Below are 23569 nucleotides of genomic sequence, written 5' to 3' on the forward strand. Positions count from 1 at the left end.
CACCTTTGACATAGTTTCTCTGCTTCTGGGGTCTCCGTGTTACTTACTTTGTCTAGGTCCTTTTTCAAGAAGTTAATAAGCCTGGCACTGCAAGTCCACTGACTCTTAGCAGAATATTTCTTTCGTTCCTGAGGTCCCTTTCATACCCAGTTTTCATATTAGCACCCTTCATTAGCTTCCATCCAGCTTTTCTTATTAGTTTTACTGTGCAATGCACTTTCTTTTGTAGTACCTGAAGCTTGTAAGACAACTCAGTTTGCCTCCCAGTGGGGGAGAAGGTAGCTGTAATCTGTGTTCCTTGTCTCGAGTCTCTTGAAAGGACTAGAAATCCCAAATGCAGTAACTTGTGGGTTTTCTGTCTTAGAGAATTAGGTTGTCTTTGCATTACTGAGCAGGCAAACATTGAGCAGTGCTTGATCAATAAGAGGCATTGCCAGAGGTCTGGTATAGTCTACTACAGCTGACGGTAAGTGTTGCTATAGGCTATGGAATTAGGAATATAAAATGTCAAATGACAGTAATAATTCATGCATCCTGGGACATATAAAACCAACAGCATGTCAATAGCTGTGGCATGCTCTGCAGAAAATATGCAGGATTTAGATGTTGCAGGAGTCTGTTTTATTTTAAGCCACACTTTTCTTGGTGAAATATAGACTTTCCCTGTTTGTTGAAAGTATTTATTTTCAGTTTCATGTTGCTACTTCTCTATTAAGATTCTAAGAGCCATGCAGCTCAAAAGGGGCCCTGAGATTCAAAAAGCAAAATATATGTATTTATTGAAGAAAAACACATAAAATATTTATAAAACGGAGGGTGCAATACTATTTGAGATTCATGGACCATTTTAGCATTCATAAAAGCAAATACGGTTCTCATGTTGGCTTCACCTGGAATCAGACTTTACTAGAGGGGTTAGCCAGGAGGGATCTGCCTCAAAATGAAACTTATTACAATCACTTTGCATTTTACATAGAAAGCAGAATAACTTGTGAAATAAGTAAGAACTTCTCCAATATTCATCTTCTTAAAAAAATACTTCAGGATAATTAGTATTGCTTGTCTCTTATGAAAGATACAGACTAGGGCAAATTACTGCATCTGGGAGGGTACAGCAGGCATAAGAAGAAAGAGTGTGTCAATCTTAAACATTTTCTTCCTGTGCTGTGGCTGCTTGGGAACCTAGAAGTGATGGGTGCTCACTGGCTAAGGCTCCTACAAAAATTCTTCAGAGAAAACCTTAATGAGAAAAGGGAAAAAATATGTCCAAGCAGCCCCATTCTTATACTTTCACCTGTGTGCTCCCATGCACCTCAGCTGTGGGTTGCCAGGCCCCCATTTCTATAAATCTGCCTAAAAGTAGAAGGGCAAGACAGAGAAGTTGCATATCACTTATGATTATATGAGTATAGGCCTTCATGTGCAGGTAATACTTCTAAAAGAATGTAAAATATTAACAAAAAGGAGAAAAGGAAAAGCATCACAAAGAAACCTACCACACATTATTGAAATCTCCCTCTGTGAGAGGCTGAGGATTCAAACGCATATGAATCGTCTGCTCTTCCATGTGACAGCAATCCTTCTACTTCAGAGTTGCGCAGTCCTGGCTCTCAGTTGTCTACTTCAGATTTTTTTTTAGTTACATATTCTAATAAAATGTCTTAAATAGAATTTCCATTATTTGAAGACCATAAAGTGGTTTTAGTGCAGTGGACTGCACCTACATACACAGGCACCAGTAGATATTTTGGCACATCTTGCTGAAGATAGCATGAGACAGAGATGATGATGACAAAAATAAAAAAAAAACCAACCAAACAAACAAACTACAGTGAAAAGAAAACCCACAAATTTAAGCCGGCTAACTGTCTGAGACCTAAGAAAAGGGATTTCTTTGTTCTTACAAGAACATCTTGGCTCGTTCTGCTCCTTTGGCTTGGTTTGGGGAGGATGTATTTTACAGTCCTCCCATGATACTTGGCAAATGTAAAGCTGTCACGTTGGATCCTGCTTCTCTTTGCATTAAAAGAATGTCTATGGTATTTATGTTATGGGGGGAAAAGTGCTATTTCTACTTATTGTATTTTCATTGTCTCTTTTCTTATGACTGTACTGTTTGCCAGCAGCCGAGGGGCCACTTTGATGCTTGCTTTGATGCCATAGTTTATTGTGTTGCACAGTTGAGCCTGTGGTTTTCCTTTCTAATCAGAGCTGGCATACTGGGTGAAAAAAAATAAAAATAAAGCTTTTCTATAATTATGGTTATCTCATAGAGTCTGCATTTGTTATAGCTGCTGGGACGCTGGAAATCGGTATTTGTAAATACTGATATATTCTGATTTGTTTTCAATCTCAAAGGTGTTTTTTGTCTGTTTCTGCTTCTCACCCCTGGCCACTCATGCAAGCAGGCTTGCCGACCTGCATGCTGAGCAGCTATTGCCTCAGGAAGATATCAGCCTGCATGTGTTAGCTGGGTTATTTGCATGGTACAACGTTCATCTTGTTCCCTCTTCTCACTCTAAGGGATTAGCATCCAAAGAAAACCAAATTAATCTTGTATCAGTTCATCCAGGAAAGTGAGTAGGCAAAATAACCAGAACATTGCTGCTGACAGCAGGGACAGAGAGCAGCCCGCTGGGGTTGGGCTGTGCTGCGTGCTGCCCACCTCCACTGAACTGCTCTCACAGGTACATGGCTTCACCATGGGTTCTGGTATAACAAGAGTCTCCTGTGCCCACAGAAAGACTCACTTTCTGGCTCCTTCTTTGCCCAGTTGTTCCATGTGGTAGTGCCAGTCAGGACTTGTATAATGCCCACTTGGATGTATCTATTGCTTTTTTCCCTATGTCTTGTGACCATCTGTGGACTGATGAGGAACCACTCTGTTTCCATTTTACTGATGGAAAAGGAAAGACTTTGAGAGGCTGAGTGATTTGTCCAGGATGATACAGCAAATCAGCAGGAGAAAAAAGGATCGGGCTATTCCACATAGGAGTGCCATTAACTGCCCCATGGGCTTCCTGGGGAAGGCATGCAGGTCCCCAAAGAGGCCGCCTCCATTGCAGGAGTGTTCCTCCATTATTTCTGTCAGATTATTGCTATGCACAGTGGAGAAATGCAAAATGTATTATTCATCTCTCCTACTCATAAAATCAATACCTATCAAAATACAAATACAATTGAAATCAAAGGGCACCTGTTGAGTGCAGATCCTACTAATTAGGTATGATTTTCCAACAATTTCTTAAATTATTTATCCAAGGGATGGGTAGCAGGCATTTTATATGTCCCAGAGTGAATATTATAAACCTCTTGTCATGATACAGCAAATGTGAAACGTAGTGCGATGCAGTGTGATTTGTAACCTTGATGAACTAATGTAATATCAATAGACATCAATCGTGCAAAAAAGATCTGTCTCATAACATCTAGCAAGATATGTCAAAAGTCAATAATCTTGTGAAATGGACACATATCAGTGAAGGTTACAGACTGTGCTGCTAGGAATCAATTAAAAATGTAACACCCACCTGCTATGGAAATTACTAAACACCACCACCAAAAAGGAGGTTTACATCATGCATGGACATTCACCATAAGAGCAGCTCCCTTCAGGCTGTCTGTAGCTCTGTAAGCAATTCCACTGTAATATAGGGCCTTTTCTTTTTTATGCTGGTATTGCTTAATACCTAGCAATATCTAGCCCCATAATCAACATGCAAACAATATTTAACTACATTTTTAAAACCTGCACAGAGAAGAGCCAATGGGTTTGAAAATTTTTATGTACAAATTTGGAAGCAGCTCTCCTGTAAAATGAAAGGTTTACGATTGTCAGTCAATAACGTAGATCAGTGTTCTTCAATTTTTAATCATAATGATTTTTCTTATGCAGCTGCATTGGATCTTAATTTTCATACTTATACTTCCATTCATACAGCAGATCTTAAGATTCCATCACACCAGCATGCATCAAGTGAAAATTCTTGGTCCCATGAAATAGATGTGATATCCTCTCACCAAATCATTTCAAATCAGCGATTCAAAAGAACAGTATGAAATACAAGATATGGTTTCTCCCCAATTTTTAAAAGAGAATGACAAAATTTACACTTTCTAAGCATTTTACTTTTCCTCTTGTCATCCGATGATAATTTAAAGGCAAGTGTAGCTTTGAGGCCAAAACTAAATAGTTGAACATGGAGGGAGGTGCTATGACTTCAAAGACAGCGATATGTGAGGGGCTGAAGTAAAACCATCAGAGTAATTCAGAGCTTAAACTTTTAACTTGGTGCTTTCCCCTGTAGCCTTAATGGAGATCAGGCTCCCAAAAAAGCCATCAGGAGCCAGAGCAAAAAGCTGCAGTGGTCCAAAGTGCCTGTGTGCTTCAGCTGCTGCAGGCAGCCTGTGATCATACTGCACCGTCGGCAGTACGCAACTGCAATTGTGCAACCAGGGATGCAAGGCAGAGCTGTAATCCCAAATTTCATGGCATTTTAAAGCACGAGTCAGAATTTTAATGGTATTTCAACCTTCCTTATTAGTTGCACAATAAGCGTCTTTCAGCCAGCGTTCTGCAAATCCCTTCCTGGTGGTCTGCAAAAGACACGGTTTGAAAGTCAGAGCATTGGAGGTTGAATGCTGGGTGTGTGGAAATAGATCAGCCTGAGCTGATGGGAGGAATAAGGGATTCTGAAGAAGCATTGAGTTAAGATAACATTGGATAATAAGGGTAGTAGCAAAAAGTATAAAAAAGCATGCCATGAATACATTGGATATACAGGATAAATTCGCCGTCAATTATTCAGCTGTCCTGCTTGTATTTTTGTTGGGTTTTAATTAGCAAAAGTTTGTCTGGCAGAGTTCAGTCTCAGAGTGTTTGAGTTATAAAACCTAGTTGCATCAAATGAAAATAGACAATACTACATTTAATGTTTTTCATTTTCTCATTCCATTTAACTGTGAATGAGCTATCAGGAAGGAGTATCAAACATGCAGATACTGTTTAGTGGTATATTCTTCTTATCTTCATTATTTTCTTTTGCCTAATGTCTTTCATAGATGCTTAAAAAGTGCATGATGTATATGTGATTGTATATTAGTGACTGCAAAGGTTACCTAAATTAACAACATGGACTAATTTTGTTTTAAATGGAGGGTAAGAGCACATCTGTTTCAAACAGCTTTGTAATATGCCTTTTGTGAGTTCAGATCAGATACAGTAGTGGCCACTTAAGTGAGCTCCTACACACACAACTACTTATTTGCATTAGTGCTAAAAAATGCATCCATAAAATGACACTAGCATTTTGGTGCACTGAAATAGGTTCCTCCTCTCCATTCCCCTTGAAGATTCAGCCCTGTGTTATTGTTTCATAGATACTAAAGAAAAGCATGTGTTCTTCCCCATGGAGGATGTGTTATTCACTGTATGACTGTACTGGCTAGATATTTTGTATTTTGCTTGCACCCCCCTTCAAAAGAGGCATGACATTTTTTCGTAGCTATAACTAACACTGTTCTTCAGCCATGAATTGTTATAATTATATAACATTATGAATATAATTGAGGTAATAAAAGCAAAACAAGCAGTCTAGATTATATATCTGGATTGTATTCACAGGTTATAAGTGTGTGGTTTTGCTGTATATCACATTGATTTAGGAAGGGTATAGTTTGGAAATGATCTTGAAAGACACCAGCTGAGGGGCTATACCTTATATATGAGCCTACATCAAATAGCTCACTTAAATAAGGCAATATGCCTTTTTCCACAGATGTGCTTTTCAAAGATAAAGGTATGTACAGCCTGCAGATATCTGCAGTGGGCAAACTGAAAGTAAAAAAATAGAAATGTGTTTATTTGACAATTTTCTAATGTAAATGTTTTTGTCTTAAACTGCAGAAGGATCAAAAAAAAGCTTTGCAGAATAGCTTCTCCATCATGTAGCTAGGGTGGTAAAGGACTGCAGCAGTGCTGCCTTGGCCTCTGTTGAGGTGAAATCTGTACTACACCTGTCATGTGAAACTGGAAAATGCAATTATATTTGTTTTTCAAAGAGAAAGCTAAAACATGGACAGAAACCACAGGTCTTCTCTGCATACGTAAGGGAACTCTGTAAAAGCTGAGGGGTTGAAGAAAGCTGTGTGTAGGCCTTGGCTAACGCCCTAAACCATTAGACCATCCTCACAAAATCTGTGTTTCCAACTCTGTTGCCACTGAAATCTGAAAGCAAACATTAGCAGCCAAGAACATCATGCTAATTAATTGCCTCAGGAGGACACAATTCCCAAGATCTAATGAAAGATGGAATCCAGCTACCATATGTCCCATTTGATAGCCCAAGAAAACATGCCCACATTTTTCACAGAAACAGTGACAAATGTCCAACTACTTGTCTCTAAGCTGAATATAACTAATTACCAGGTCCAGAGACGAAAATGGCTGCTCATCAGCACCAAGCCTGAAACACCAGCCCCGGATCTGTCACTGATGAACCGTTTTGATTCAGAGTGTTGAAGGCATCTTCCGGAGGTGAGAGCTGAGCACCAGAGCACCTCTGTTCTGTCCGCAGAACAGCATTACCTCTGTCTTGCATGCAGCTACCCTGTCAAATTGCTGGTTTATTAAAAAAAAAAAACAAAACCAAAAAATCAAAAAAAGTTAGCAGGATGTCATGTTCTTGACAAAATACTGGGGAGAAGATAGAGGCATCAGTGTAGATGTAGTCACAGATATGTGCCGGGGCTGCTTTTTGCTGTGCTATAGGCTTGTTCTTGCTTGAACTTGAAATTCCTGTAGATGGGATGTTTATTCCAGAATGACAGTGGTGTGTAGCCCCAGGGAAACAACAAGGGCTGGAAAGCCTTGGCACTCCCTGGAGAGGCAGGCCTGTCTGTCTGTGGAAGCAGAGCCCTGTTTTGAATGGGGGTGTCCTATCTCAGTGTGGCTCTAAGGCATGTGGAATTGTTCAGCTGGCTTAAAGAGATGATGATTCTTTTCAATATTTATTGTTCGAAGGATCCTTACATGCACAAGAACATCTTGTGCTCTGTAAAGACCGGCATGCTGCTGTGGCTGTACCCACGGCTTGCTGTGTTTAGAGAGACACAGGTGTCATCTCTATGCAGGGGAAGATGGTCCTACTTTGCTGGTGTGAGGTGTTTAGTGCAATTCCCAGGTTTGTCTGAATAAAGTTGAATAATCGGCTTGTTGTTGCAGACCCAACCCCACCACGTGAACATTATTCACATGTCACAGCAACAGTCCCAGTCCAGCTCCCTTGCTCAGAGGATGGTAGGGAACATCTCGATGATCACTGGGAGCCTCAGTGCAAACAGGGAAACAACAGGACTGTGACAGACCTTGGTGTCTAATCCTGGTCTTTTGAGCCTCCCCTTATCCACATCATTAGTATTTGTTAAGTGGTCAATTTTTGGAAACATGCAACATTTTCACTTTCCTCTTTTCCCTTTTAAATATGATGCACATGAAACTGCTAATATGAAAACAGTATTTCAACACCTTGTTTAGTAAAAATGGGCTCAAGGAAAGCAGGTACAAATTGTACAGCAAATTTTCAGCCTACATATTAAAGAAAATATTTTATTCTTGTCTATCTTGAGATTAAAAGAGTGAGAAAAAAAAATAGGGAGGTCAAGGTAAGTAATTGTAGCACACCATCTATTGTGTATTTCCTCAGGATCTTTCCAGTCATACAGAATAATGGCATTTCTGAACTTCAATAACTTCCATGCAAAAAGGTACATCATTTTGACAGGACTCAGTAAATCATTTAAAATCATAAGGGCTACCATTATGCAGACTGTGTGATAAAGTTAGAGACAGGATATTTTTCTGCAATTGGTCTTCAATTTTACTCTAGATTTTCGGTGACATAAAGCTCAAAAGGAGCTCCTGGTACTACTCTCCCAGAGATGAGATCAACACTTATGAGTACATGTTTTGATGACACAGCTCAGAAAATTGAAGGGATTATTATTATGGAAGGACCAAGGTGATAAGTACTGTGTTATATATGAATAACTGTCAGTCAGACAAGCCAAGAAAGGTCATAATCCATTATATTAATGTCATAAATGTTACCATAAACTGACATTGGGATGGTAAACTGGGATTCTTGCACTTTTTAAAGTGTTGCTGTTCTTAAATGATACTGTGTCCTGGAAAGACAAGTTGAGTATTAATTTTTCTCTCAAAATACAGGACTTTAAAGATTTTCAGCATAACAGAAGTAGTATTTCAAACATTCATATTTTATTTTAAAGAAACTGGCTGAATTGTCACAACAGTATGCAAGATACCATGAACAGGTAAGGGAGGAGAAACCAGCAACACAATAATTTCTATTTACTGTCCCCCATTGCTTTATTTGAACTGTGGCTTTCACACCTGCCTCCCTCAGGCACTTCCAGGCCTCTTGCCCACATACTGGGGTCTACTCCAGCTGAGGACAGGGGCAGCAGCAAGGCAGAGGTGGGAGTTCCTGCCCTGGCTGCTGACCACCTGAAGCCAGGACACTGCACCCTTCTGCAAATCACTCCCCTGACATTAATATTTTTTCCAATATCAAATATGAACTGAGGCGATATTCAGGAATGTATGACACTGGAATGAGAGAGTGTAAATCATATTTTATATCTTTTGTGTTGCTGAGCATTTTCCCACCCACAGAGAGCAGGCAGCTCAATAGATGTCACCAGTGCATGGCTCCTCTGAATTCATCCCAGGCTCCCAGAGGAGTATCACTGGGGACAGAGAAAGCAGCCTACTCTCTAATGAGACTTTCTTCTTGCCAGCACCACTGAGTGCTCCATCCTTTGCTGACCAGTTAAGAGCCAGGACGAAATTATTGTCACCTCATGTAAATCTGCTCATAGCGTAGACTCCCAAGTGAGAGTAAGGGAGGTGAACTCTGAGCCCATCCAAAATCAAAGTCTTGTGTCCACATTCACTAGCACTACAAATTCTACAAATGAGTGGTATCACCCTGAAATGTGGGTGCATTGGAGGTAAAACAACTACCCAGTTAGCACTGGACCACTTAGTTTTCAGTGTTGGGGGGGAATGGAAATGCAAGAGAAATTTAAGGTGAGTTTTCACATCCCACTCAGAGGCCAAAAGAGAAAAGGAGGGTAAGTACTTCTGGAAAGTGCCATGCTGTATTTACTGGCCACATCAGATCAGAGCGATAGTTTTATGTCAGACTTAAAATGCAACATGTCCAGCAGACTCATGCTGATGTATGGTTGTGATAACATTGACGTAGGCAGGAGACAGCCACCAGTGAGTCACCACACCACTTCCTCCAGAAGCTGGCTGTCTACAGTAGGCATCCCATTGCACTGCTGATCTAGTCTGGCTTGTACAGTCTACAAATAAGCCGTGTTTGTGCTATGCAGGTAAATGTTCAGGGTGAAACCAATATGGGCTAACTTGAATTGTATAAATAACTGCAAATCATTACCTCAAATGAGAGCATAATGCCTGGAACCACAGGCAGGAAAATACATTTACAGACTATCAAATTACCTTGGGATAATAGTGTAATGCTTTTCACTGCTGCACTCTATGTTCTTATAGCTGAACAAATAATATTACACCTGGAAAAGTCTCCAAATTTCAAAGAGAGGAGATTTCGTAAGCAGAGTGCTTCCACAGGAGAGACTGCCTTTTCTGTGTTATTTTAGGGGAACATTAAAAAACCCCCAACAAACCAAATAAGTTATTTTTTATTACTTGGAGCTACATAGAGTAGCATCTGATGATAAACAAAACCTTTAGACAATTTGTCTTTTTTAGAATATAACCTGCAAAGTGCTTCCTTGTTCATATGAGGTTACTTCTCTCTGTGATTGCAACAAAACTCTTTTGATCAAATGTGTTTTCAGAACTGGCAAAACAAAATCAAGCTGCTATAGCAGTTTGCATGCACAAGTTCTGTTTGAATATAAAAAATTTTGAGCACATTTTTAGAGAAAAAAAAGTGGCCTTTGAAATTTTGGAACTAAAGCTATATATGTATATGCCATAGTGCTATTTATGATGTCTGTAGAAGTATATGACACCCAAAGTGCTTTTTGGATGCTCCAAGGTATATCAAAGAGCACTAAGTCCAGCACAGCTGGGAATGTTCCCAGATTCACTTATGAATGCATATTTCTTATATCCTGTATGTAGACTATAGTTAACATACAGAAAAAAGTTAATATAGCCTTGGTCATGGAGAATAATCCACAGAGTAAGCCTATTAGGTGAGTTTTAGCATCTGCATTTTGCTGTTCACATCCGCTTGCCTGACATATGTAATCTGCCTGGATGTCACAGTTTACATCCTATTTTCATTGGAGGATAATGAAACTTGATCAGTGTCTTCATCTCCTTCTCGGTCTCTCCAAGGAATATTTCTGCTTGTCAGCTCCTCCTCACCAGCACTCTGGTGAGAGTGATCCTTAGCCATCCTTTATTAAAGGGTAGTGCATCCAAGGCTTGAAGGAAACCATACAATTTCTCATTGTTTGTGCAAAATGGGTGCAAAATGTGTTACTTCTAACACAGTAAGAAAATAAAAAGTGATATAGTAATTTCCTAACCTGAATTTTCTGTACTTCCTTTTCTCTCACAATGCTCTGGCATATCACTATTTTAGCAGCACTCAGTCAGTGGTTGCTTTCTGACGACTTATGTTTCTGCTTAAGTCTTACAAAACTGCACTGTAGGCACCTCAGTAATTTTAGAATAGCTTAGTCTGAGAGGTAAATTAAAATTATGGAAAATCAGACCATTTCTAATGAGATGGTTATTACACTGAATAATGATGATTATTAGTTCTGCTTAATAAAACTGTCATCCAATGCAAAATATATATTAGGGGAAATTACATTACATTATATTTCTATCAACTCAGAAATTCGGTGTGTTGCTTTCCCACAAACCATGGGCATAACGAAATGTTAGACAGGGCTTCCTTTTCCAAATAGGGTCGATCATGGAGCTTTCAGAAACAGCCCTTTAAAGCCCTGATCTAAAGCCCATTAAATCTAATGTTATGAAGATTTCTGCTGACTTCTGTGCCATGTAGATCAGGACTTCACTAAAATGAGCAGTGTTCTCTCCCATTGTTTCTGCTAAATACCTAGACAAAACTACAGTGGTGACTATTTGACAGTATTGTTAGCCTACCAAAGGAGAAAAACTTGTAGACACACATTTGTAGCCCCCTTGCCTCACTGAGCACATTGCTTGCTGGCACACCTGCTGTTCTGTTCTGATGTACCTGGCAAATTAGGAGATGGACTCTATAGGATGAGCTACACTCTGTATTTCCAAGGTGAAAACAACAAGGAATATTATCTATTGGCTAAAAATGAGATCCTGCTGTAAAAACCTCAACACTGAAGCCCCAGACACTTAGAGGAGAGGCAACTCCCCAGAAGCCTTTTGGCTGTCCAGAGACACGACTGGCCAGGAAATCTGAGTGCTCAGCATTTTTGTTTAAAAGCAGGCACAATATCAAACCTTGCCTTCAGCAAGGACTGCTGTCCTGAGGAATGAGACCCATCCCTCTGGGAGGGTGGCTCCCTGCCTCTATACTGCCACATCTATATGTCAGTAAACTGCCAAAGGGGAAGGAAGGAGGGGGGAAGCCAAGAGTGTGTTTCTGCTACCACACCTTCTCTGTGTAGGGTTTAATCTAAAAGGATATGTTTTTGTGGAATAATTTGATATAAACTAAGCCACATTTTTCTTACAGAAATTATAGCTACAACAGTGTATTTTACAGAGTCTAAGAGAGATTAAATAAGCAGCAAAAACTGCATGACTCAATATGCATCTATGCAAACTGACCCAGTGAAACCAGGGCATGGAGGTGATTGGGTCTGTCTGTGGTGCATGTTGAAACCTGGAGAAACACAGATTTTGCCATATAATTTTATTTTTTGAGAGCAGTATTGCTCTTACAAAGAGCAATGTATTAAACGAGGATAACATGGTTAATAAGTCACAGCACATGTGATTCTAAGGTTTTCATCATGCTTTGAAACATTTACTAATCAACAAGATTTCTCCTCTTGTGAAGGCTGTTTTGTAGAGTTCCATAAACCAGGTTCAACAGACGCAATTTCATTAGCATTATATTGTTGCCATGGTAATGTGGTACCAATTCAATTGATGGGCTTTTCATCCTGGGCTTATTATAGAATTGCTCTTCCTGTCAAAGATACATGTATATGGAAACAACAAACAGACCTTATTATTGGAGTACTAGCACAAAATATCATCATATGCTAATTTGGATAGGAATGTATCACGTTATTGGCACCAGACCCAGAAATCATCAGAGACACGTTAGAAGTTACTAAACATCACACATGGCAAAGTCACACTCCAAAATCAGGAAAGTTACTTGTATTGTTCGCTGTAGTACCTGAGCTTGCTATTGCAAAAGCACTTGGCTCTGCTGTAATCATTCTCTGAAATGCTGTTGGGAGGGCACAGTGCAAGTGGTAATGTTAGAGGAAACAAAAGTAGTAACATGCCCAAGAATAAAATGTGAGCTGATGGTATGTTGGTCCTTCTCCTGTTTGAATGTTGTGCAGCATGTTTTGGGGAAATTGGTACCACATGCAACACCCTGTTTTTCTGGGCTGTAAAACCATGATGATAAACCCTCTCCCCCTGTGCAGAGCACCTGGTGTATACCAAATAAGGAGTGATAGCTGGTACTGTTAAATATTGTTATTAAGTAGCAATGTTTTTAACAGCTCTGGGAAAATACACTGTACAGATCTACAGTTTGAGAAATGCCACTGGGAGAATCTGGATTCACCCAGGGAAACACAGGAGAGTTGGCAGACTGTGCATATGTACCTATGGAGGAAAGATACTCACATCATTAAAAATCATGACAGTTTGTAGTTTTTAAAAAATAAAGAATATTTTAGGCTACAGGAGAAGTATCTGCAGCAATCTGAGCAAGAAGAGCAACAATACAATATAAGGCAACAGCGGGATGGCTTGTTTATTGTATGTTAAAACATTTTCTTGTGTGTTTTCACTGTTTTTTGATGATTGCTTCCTATTTAGATAGGAAAAATCTTTTTCCATCCTGACACATAATGTTCAGTCTGTCGTTTCTTAGCTTAATCATGTTGTGTCCTTTGCAGTAGCAAGAGTAAATTACAGACAGGATAGTATTCGGTATAATCAAAGATGTGTTTCATTTTACATGATAAGTTTTGTCTGATTTACAAAGGCAGTATCTTCTCCAGCTGAGCGAGGAAAGAGAGACTTTCACTTGCAGATAAAAAAACTCAGAGAAGAGGCTTTTCCTCCATTAGGAACCCACTGTTCATACAAAGAAAACCCAAACTATTGTTACCACTGTTATCTATTTATTTACTTTTACTGTGATATAGCCACAGGACCCAGCTGAGACTGGGACCTACTTGTGCTAAGCACAGCAAAACCATACAGCACCACAGCCCCTTCTTCAGACAATTTATAAACTAAAGAGCCATAAGAGAGACCAGAGAGGATAGAAGAATAGAGAGAGGGAGACATAGCTTAAGTAACCGACCGAAGGTCAGAGAAGAAGTGAGTGGCAGAAGCAGCACAAGTCTCTAGTCCCTGTACCCTCCATTGGATTGCCTGCCCTACTGGGAGAAGGAGGTATTTGGAGATATCCTCCACCAGATTCTAAGGATTCACACTCTAACTCATGCACAGAGCCATGCTTTACCCCCTAATTTCAATGGCTGCATCTGTGTTGCTGAGCAGGGGCAGCCTGAGGCAAAGCTTGAAGTCCGCTGTGAAGCCCACCCGTATTACCTATTAAAACACCTTCAGGCTGGCTCCAGGGCAACCCTGTTAATCCTCTCAGGGACAAAGGCTCAGGGATACCCTATGTTTTTTAAGCATGTTCAAGGGCACCAGGGTCAGGGTACCTGCCAGAGAAATATTAATGGGTTTCAACACCACAACTGAAGCAATAGGGATCAGGCTTTCTTCCTCTGCGGTAGGGACTTTCAAATCCAAGCCTGAACAGATGGAGGGAGGCGGGGGAAAGAGAAGAGATTTTGGTCACAAGAGCAAGAAGTCAGTTTACACCAGAATTTGAAAGCTTTGAGCAGGAAGCAATATGATGTCTTAGATTAGGAAAGCATTGGCTTGGAGTTTTTCTTGCTTTCTCCTTCTCTCTCTCCCCCTCTCAAAAATCCATATAATGTAAAACCGTTAAACTCTGGGTGAAGAGGCATTCATCTTCTGATCGGTAAATACTTCCTTTCACTGTGTGGTGCCTGCTGACTTTACTGCTGTTGCAGCCTTTTAAAATGCTTCCAGGAAATCTCATTAGATTTTAACTTTAATTTTTTTTTTCATTAAGGAATCTGAAGAGAGTGTATAATAATCTCAATTTAACTTTTTAATAAAAACTGCAAATAATAGGCTAGCACAGATTTGATATCATATATATATTGGATAAAAATTCTGATTTGTAGTAAGATTTGTTAGCCAGGGGTTTGTTGTCATCATAATAATGAATATAAAAGCTGGCAGCTTTAAAATGGCAATATTACAGTAAGCCTACATTTTTTATAATGGCTTTGTGTTGTGCATTCAGTATTGATGAAGACTAAGATTTAGCACGCAGAAGTAATATCCATTATTATGGGATTGTCCACAGTGAATTGAGTAGGACATTTGCTTAATTAAAAGTATTTATCTTAGATGATTTAAGAAGTATGTCCTACTACTGAACTGATGATGTAAAGTAGTTTCCTATAATCGGTTCACCACTGATGACTCCTTATACTAAAGAGAAGAAGAAAAAGGTAAGAGAAGAGTCAAAGGAAAGTAAAAGATGCCACTGTCTGACAATTTAATAGAACTTTGGAAATAATGATTAATTAACAGTATGCCATGAACAGGAAAACTACATTATTACACCCCTAATGCAAAGAACGTAAACAGAGCCCTAAAAGGGTGCACTTCTAGCAGAAAGTTTGGAAATAAAAACATAAACAAATGCCCAGATTCCCACTCCTACCCACTGGACCTGTGCCTCAGAGGCACCGGCATTTGGGGAGCAGAGCTTGAGGATATGAGGTGGTAGAGAGCCTTGGGTGGGATGAAACCCTGTGGCATGGTGTCTTCTGGGGTCTTGGCAGGGGCTGTCCCTGGCTTTGGGCAGGATCCCAGGGAGCCGAACTACTGCAGCTGCTGAATTTGGGCAGAGTGGAGAGCAAGGCCAGAGCTACAGGGAGGGCAGGAACTGGTGTGACCTGCTTCTATGGGTGGTTTTAAATCTGTTTATAAAGACATACTGGGTAGTTTTATAAAAATATACTGTGTGGTTTAATCTGTTATGCAAACATGCTTTTAAAGGAGAGTCCCAATGGGTGGAATGTTTCAACCTATCTCAATGTTACAGCTGTACAGCCTAAGTTTCGTGGACTAGCCCATCTTCCTTCCTTCTTCACCATGCCAAATCACCCATGGAAAGCTGTAGATCTTCAGTCTGTGGGGACAATCTAACAACAGCAACTTCTGGGGGTGCTGCTACAAGGTAGGGCCACACCTAACCCTGTCAAACCATCCCATCAGCTCAGGTGCGCTGCTCACATGAAAAGCTTGTGACTCCCACTGCAGAGACCTACTAGTCTGCTTCTTGGGAAACCTCCTGCCTGCAAGGCTGCCCCCTGAGACAACTAGACCCTCCATCAGCCAGGCCCAAAAATCACTTGCTGAATAGTTTTGGCTGAGGTTTTTTGACAAAATCTTCACAGATAGAGCCAAGAGGACAGGCAAGAAATATTTCTATTCTTCATACCACAACTTGTTTTTTCATTATTTCTTCTTGTCTCCTTTTACGGTTTCTACATAGGCTAATAGGAAGAAAGGCTGTGCCCTACTCCAGTCATTTAATTTAAGTAATTTTTTTTAGTTCTAATTATGAGCATTCACATAGCAAGTGATATTTATTGATATATGTTACCTTTCTGAAACACTAGAAAAGTATCTGGCCTGTTCTCTGCTAATGCTTAGATGACATTTTAGGAATAGGAACCACCCTGCAAAGGGCTGGGCATGTGCACAGGACAGGAGCTGTCAGTGAAGTGTGTTGAATCTGGTTTTGATCTGTTCATGTAATTTTCCAGGTGAGCCTTGGACTCTGCCTACGGTCTGTGCTCCCAGATGTCAGCCTATGACAGCAGATGGAGGGACACCCGGAGCTCTGCTTCCCCCAGGCACTGCACTGGGCATTTGCTGCTCCCAGAGCTGCCGCACGCCATGGGACCCCCAGCTGCCGGATGCCTGACCCAGCTCGACTGCTGGTGGAGATGTGTTGGGGCTGGCTTTGCCCTGCTTGCTGCTGCCTGCATGCCTTATTCTTCTGACTTATCCCTCAGCCCATTCCCATCCCATTGTGCTGCTGCCTCTGGGCTGTATTGAGTTTTCAATTATCACAATATACAATGCAGATGCTATGTAAAACAGCCAGCATCGCTGGAGCACGCTGAACTCAGTAGAAACACAGTTAAATAAAAGTAATACTATAATACCAGGAGGCTGATTGGAACCACAAGATACCAGTGTCATATCCTGTGGCTTTTATGTTGGTAGACGTAGATTTTAGCCATTAGAGTCTAGCTATCCAACAGATAACAACCAGAGGAAATGGGTCTGGGTATCTTCAATTGTGAATAACTGATACACATTTGCCAATAAATGGAGGACTTGGTAAACTGCCAGATGAAGAAAACATTTGACATACATACAAATATAATCAAGCATTTAATATGGTGTAGCATCTAACTATGTGTAACTTAAAGAAACTCCCTGATTACACACAATACCATTAAAGTGGTACATCAAGAGAGCTCTGACTTCAGACAAGCAATGTGTGGTTGCACTGTCAACTCCAAATTCAGGCAAGGAGATAAACAGCAAGTGTGGATCTCAATTTATATATTTGTACCAGCAGCAACAACCTCCCAGATGACAATGATATTGTAATATCTATGTGGGTGTAAAATGCTATGACAAAAGAGGAAGAAATAAGAAAAAATACAGTAATGTCAAGTTTGCCTGTTAACTTTTACAGAAGCATCTGGAATTTTAGTATGTGTTATGCAGACAAATGGAAAGAGAGAAACGCATTAACTGTGTTTTTCTCCACAGCAAAATGAAATAAGCACAGAGAGCAAATTATTATATTTAGTACTCTCAGGGCAAATTCTAGTTGAAGATTGTGAAGTAATTTCAAAATATTAATGAATTAGCCTCACAGCTATCTTTCAGGTAGATAATAATGATAATTGTTACTACAAATAAATATTATTATTATCAGTCTTGCTCCAACAAATGAACATTGATGCATAGAGAATTTATGTCTTTGTCCAAAGTCTTTGTTTTACTACTGTAACCATCCTTCTCTAGAACTATTATATATTAAGATTATCCTTTTCCAAATACTGTGTGTGATACTATTCACTTTATAAGGTCTATAAACCAGCCAACTGAGCTTCCTTGTGCCAGTGATCATCTCCATTTGCATTTGAATTCTCAAGCAGCAACAATCTTGCTTTAAAAAAAAAAAAGAAGAAGAAAAAAGGAATCATGAAAATCCATACAAAATCTGTCAAGGCCCCATCTGTGACTGGGTATCAGAATATCACTAAGAAGCTCTGAGAAACAAAGTTCATTCCAAGTCTAACGCATAGTGCTTTTCGGTCGATGAAATTAATTCAAGCAGGGGTAAATGAGGGCACATACCATGAAAAACTGTTCCTCCACTGAGGGTGGAAGGAAAGCAGCATCACTGCTGTGTGTGTGGTCTTGGTTTTGGTGCATGTAGCCATGTTTAAATACTAAATGTTTTACAAGGCAAAATAATCAGTGTGCTCATGACTCCTTTTGATAGCCAGGTACACCTGCTGCTCTTCTGAGGAGTATAGGGGAATGAGTGATCTCTGGTCCTGACAAGATGAGGACTTAGATTACATATGATTGTTGCAAAAAGCAGGCTTTCATAGCCAGCTACCTGAAGAAGTACAGAAACAAAACTCCACTCTGGCCTTGAAAATCGCCTACAAACATATTTATTTCCTTCTGAATGGGAATATATAAAGGTTAGGGACACTTATTTGTAGGCTATTTATACATCTCCTCTTCAGGATCTGAATCTCGCATATTAATGAATTAACTCCGGGAAACAGGAGAACCAAAACATTAACACCATTCTAATGCACCCTATTATTTTTCTTTTCCTTTTTTTAACCGTTAGAGTATGCAAATGTTCAGTTAACTGGTCCTCATGTTTTCTCTTTATTGAATCGCTTTCACTACAGCAAATAAATATTCATAAAGAAATGTGGACAATAAATCATTTCAAATAGTTCAAAGCCATTTTCTTTCTAGACTGCATATATTTTCAGCTGTAACTCGCCTTCAATATTTCATTCAAAAGACAGACTTGTAGAAGGACAATAGAGATAATGTGTCAAGTAGTAATTAAAACAGGGAGTAATGATTAAAACCATTTTTATCTACATGGTGCTCTGCCAGATTCATAATCTCCTGTGTTTGTTAGGATGGCTTTCTACTTGCTTTCTACTTTCTCTACTTCAGAAACTCAAAATAAACTTCTGTTTGAAGACATCGAAGAAAACAAAAGATTTCAACCCTGAGCTTGTGGGTCCAGAGCCCTTTCCAGTTCTGGAGTTTAGGTATATCTTCTGTACCATCCTAGCAAGATAAATGCAAGCAGGCACTATCCCTCCTGCTGATAGTGGGAAGTATCACTACTTCTCTGAGAAATAAATCCAGATGCAGAGCAGAAGACAAGGAAGGGCCACCCGTGTGTACAGGTAAATGTAACCCGTCTCACCATTTAGATTTAAGCTATGAGCTTCAAAAGAAATGAAAGTTAAATATAAGGTTAGCTTATACGTTTAGGGATCTTGGTTCAAATCCAAGTAAGAATTGTGTTCCTTGTCTCGTATGTTTTGGTATTCATAAACATATTTGGCACAAACTCATTCTCTTTTCTGATTTGTTGCTGACTTTAGGCCCTTATTCAACTTACATACAGACTTAAATAAATCGATTTAGGAAAGCATTCCTCTATGTGTTTAATCTTGGGCAGACATTCAACTTTGAAATCAATGGGACTTATGAATGGCCCTGACCTTTGGGTCTAAATGGTTGCCAAATCAGTGCACTGATAGAAATATATTGGAAAAGATACTATCCATGCGTAATCAAAATTTTAGTCTCTACTTTCACAGGAAAATAACCCAAAGATAACACATTATTCTGCTCAAGAAATTAATTTCATAGTATTTACTAGAAAGCCTTAATTCACATTTTCTGTTTATGCCAAAAATACCAGATGAACAGTGTTGTTCCTTGATAGCATATCTGTAATGTTCTTTAAATGAAAAAATAAAATATAGGAAAAGTCCTGGCACAAAGTGGCATTCAGAATTACTTATTGATACCTTCTCAATTGCCCACCACAAGGCAATCCCTTGGAGGGCAAGCAGATGAAAGGCAAGGCAGAGTAGTTCTGAAATCCCATGGACTTGAAGACAATGGCATATGGAATACCACATGAAACTCCTCCCTAAGAACAGCATTTATAAAGACTGCCTGCCCAGTTTACATATGGAATTTTGAGTGATCACATGTTTTTATTACACAATGAGAATAGCTAGAACAAAGACATGGATGTTTATGGTATCATAATGTACAGGTTAAACAAGTGCAATTATAGCCAAATCTATGAGATTACAAGAAGTAGTTGGTAAAATAATTGATGCTATGATTCTATGAAATAAAATAGTCTTCTTATTGTTCTTAAAAACGTTTCACACTTATGTTTTATTTATAATATTATGAAGATAGCACATAGAAACTCTCAGATGTTGTTTATAGAGTTGAAACATGGACACAAAAGGGGAAGTAGATTATGATGGGTCCCATCATGTCATGTAATTCAAAGAATGACGAGTACAAAAATCATAAGAAGACACAGGAAATGTCAATAGGTGCTACCTCTCTGTACAACCATAGAGGAACACTGCGATTCACATTATCCCACTGGGTTCTGTGGGGCAAAGTTTGGGAATAACACATAAAATCCAGCTGTTTAGTGTTCACCTGGCTCATACAATCACACATATCTATCCTAATGCTGCCTACACTTGCTTTAGAGGTGACAAATAAGGATTATGCTGCTGCTGTATTGGACACACATTGCATGCAAGCTCTACATTGCCTGCAAGCATCTGAACCAAAGTCCCTTTGATCAAAGGACAGACTGTAAGGGGAAAGCACAGTCCTCCTGTACAACTCTCAAAATATATATAAAAAAACCTCCAAAACCAAAAAACTCTGAAGCTCCCTTTTCTGACATGTCATCTACTGTGCCCCAGCAGAGGATGTTAGAGCAGATCTGAAGTACCAGTTACTGCCTCTGAGAGGTATTTCCATATATAGTCATGAATTGGAGCTCAAATTGCTAATTGAAATCATCTGCCCTCAATGAAATCAATTAGTGCCTAGCAGGAGTGAAAGGCTTATAGAACTCAAGGTGAGCAGGAACAGACCCTTGTTGGATGAAAGGCTTTTTCCAACATGAAGAGAGGGGTCTCTTCAATCAAGTCTAGTTTCTGCTAAAATCTTACTGGTATAGAGACCTTAATTCCAGAGGTATGTTTTGCAACTGATTTGAAGAGTTTGGGATTTCACTTTTTTCAACTTTCATGATACCTTTGATTAGAGCGTAGTAATGGTTTTTCTATGGTGCGTGTAACATAGAGGTCACAGGAAAAAAAAGTTCCCCCTCTCACTTCACTAGTCTTTACAGTGTTATATCTTTTGAGGAACTAGAAAAAAAGTTACCTGCTCTGCTTTTGTAGCAAACATTATCCTCCTATGCCTAATCCTCTTGTCACAGTTTTTCTCTTTTTTAACTAATTAAGATTATTATTTGTATCTGAAAATCCCTTAGCTGAGTCTGCCTTTTGGATTTATTTTTTTGGTTCTGCTTCTAATGTTGGGTCAAATTATGAATTTTAATTGATTTGGACTGGTTTTGTCAGAGACAGGCAGACTTTCAACTGCTGAACTGCTAGATGCTTAATGTCCTAATCACTTTAGCTTTCCTCATTATCTTCTTTTACTTAAGAAAAGACTAGTTCACTCTTTTTTGAATATGTAATAATAAGAAACATGCCAAGGCATGCTAATTACAAGGAAGAATGTCCTACAGATGCTCAATTTCATGTGCTTTTAGCAACAGCATAGCACATATTATTGTCGTTCCCAACGGAGCAAAAGAAGTTCATTGTGTGTTGCACTATGTTAACTTCATGCCCTGATGTAGTACTCAAGCTAATGTGGGGAGAAATGTAACATAGACTAGAGTAACTTAATATGGAAGAAATACTTCTCGGTGCTCATCCAAAGAAGTGGGGAAAGAAAAAATTTCCCACTAGTAGCATACTTTGTTTTTTCCATGTTTACCTGGAAACTGTGAAACCACCTGAGATAAAGTGGGTGGAAAGGACAAGTATGCACCTTGCATTGCTGTTTGATTGATTTCATTACATTCAAAGCATCTTTATCAGAAGTATGTTTGTTTGTGAGCTTTTTGGTTTTTTCTTTTTTTTTCATATATTTTCCAGTCCTTTGGTTTTCTCCAAACGGGATGATAATTCTAACTTATAGCAGATGTAGTCCATCCCTTAAGACTCAGGATCAATCAGAGAGAAGGTGACAGTTCTCCTTAACATCTTAAAATTTACTTTGGCTTAAAAGGCTCTTTTTTGTCCTGCAGACCCATTATTTACTAATATAAATGCTGCAAAAGCAGTCATAATCTGCTTGAAAATTAACAAAACTAGATTGAATTTATACTCAAAAATAAACTGTTCACAGAGGAATAAGTAAAAAAAGACTCCTGATGTTTTGACAGAGTTAAAAGCAAAAGTTCCCCATGGAATATGGGCAAGGGAGAAAAGAGGATGAAAAACAGGTGGTAGAATGGAGAGAAGGGAAGGGGATAACAAAACAAGAGGAAAAGTGTATTTAAGGCAAAAGCTTATACCAAAGAAGCACGTGCAGCCCTGGGTGTATGCTTGTGGCACTTCAAAAAAGTTATGATTAAAAAAACCCCAAACTCTACTATCGTGTATATATTGATAACAGAGTGGTATCTGTATTGTAGCAACTTCAGATGGCCATTTATTTCAGTAGGAATCAAGGTGTTACATACTAAAACTTGGCCTAAATAGACTCATATTTTGAGTACTTTTCTTTGCTCTTTGTATTGGTATGGTAGAAAGGCAACCATTAGCTTAGCTAGCCGTCTGCAAGCTGCTGTGGAGTAGTACAACTGAGCCCTAACACAGTTGAGAATCTGGACCTAAATGTTCCCTTAAAATAAGTGGCACATGAACGGTCTGGTTTGCCTTTCAAGTTGGCAGTAGTTAATTGAGGAAGACTTTAATCAATACTTCATGTGGTTTAAACCTGATGCAACCAAGTAGCCTGCCTCTGAGACACTTTATAGCAGAGGTTTGCAATCTTCCTAGGACTCAATGGCATTTTGATGAATAATATTTCTAGCAGGCTAATTTTCTAGCTAATTATCATCAAACACCTAGACAGACTTTCTGCAGTACTAGATATGCTTTGGAGAAAAAAAAAAAATCCCTTCAATCAGGGGCAGAAGGAAATTATAAATTCATTGGTATAAAGATTTTCAAATCTTGAACTAGTGGTTCATTACAATATCTTGGTAGCAAAATATAACATCTTATACATGATAGATAACAAAAATAACATAACTGATTTTGAAATTAAAAATCATAATCCGTGGACAGAGTCCTAAATTGTATATTAAAAAATAAGTTGTAGCAATTTTAAATGTGTTTTCCTCCAACAAAAGGGAATGTTTTGATCAAAGGGATTCTATGCATTTTTGGCTTTGCTGACTGCTTTAAAAGAAAAAATAAACCCTACAATACAGTTTAACAAAATTCACAGATCTGAACAGAATTTACAGCACTTGTTATCCCAAGTATATTCTTCCTATTCCAGAACACTTGGAGGTTATACTTAGTCATAAACGTTTCTAGTCTACCTCTCTTCATTCTATTCTGTGCAAGTAGTATGAGATGGAGGAACAGACTTAAAAAAGTCTTATTGGAAGAAACAAAGCCAGGTATGTCTCTCTCTGCCACAGTCTGCATCCTTTCAAGTTCATCCTGCTGATACCAATGCTTGTCCCTCAAAATATCACAACTACACCTGTAGTGAGTATTACTTGCTCAGTGTCACATTACTTGAGCAGTGCAAAATCAGATCAAAGGAAAATTGTGTTACCATGGCTTTAATGGGGGGTGGGGAAGCTTAGCTTTAAATGCCTGGTATGTACTTGCAAAGCATATAACTCAAACCCGGAGTAGCAAACAAACGTAACAAACAGATGGGCCAGCCAGTCTGTTACAACGTGGTTTAACTGCAGGTCTGGCT

General features: G+C 39.1%; 1 long non-coding RNA gene across 1 annotated transcript in view; it reads left to right on the forward strand.

Moving 5' to 3' along the window:
• Positions 1-17923, forward strand: part of LOC108641813 — a 42104-nt gene extending 24181 nt beyond the window's left edge. Inside the window, exons 3-4 of the long non-coding RNA XR_001922293.1 lie at positions 15456-15590; positions 16183-17923. This is a non-coding gene — a long non-coding RNA (uncharacterized LOC108641813). The remainder of the gene's footprint in view (positions 1-15455; positions 15591-16182) is intronic.
• The last annotated feature ends 5646 nt before the right edge of the window (positions 17924-23569 follow it).

The sequence above is a fragment of the Manacus vitellinus genome, unplaced genomic scaffold (assembly GCF_001715985.3).
Source record: "Manacus vitellinus isolate BGI_N305 unplaced genomic scaffold, ASM171598v3 scaffold_56_pilon, whole genome shotgun sequence".
NCBI lineage: Eukaryota > Metazoa > Chordata > Aves > Passeriformes > Pipridae > Manacus > Manacus vitellinus.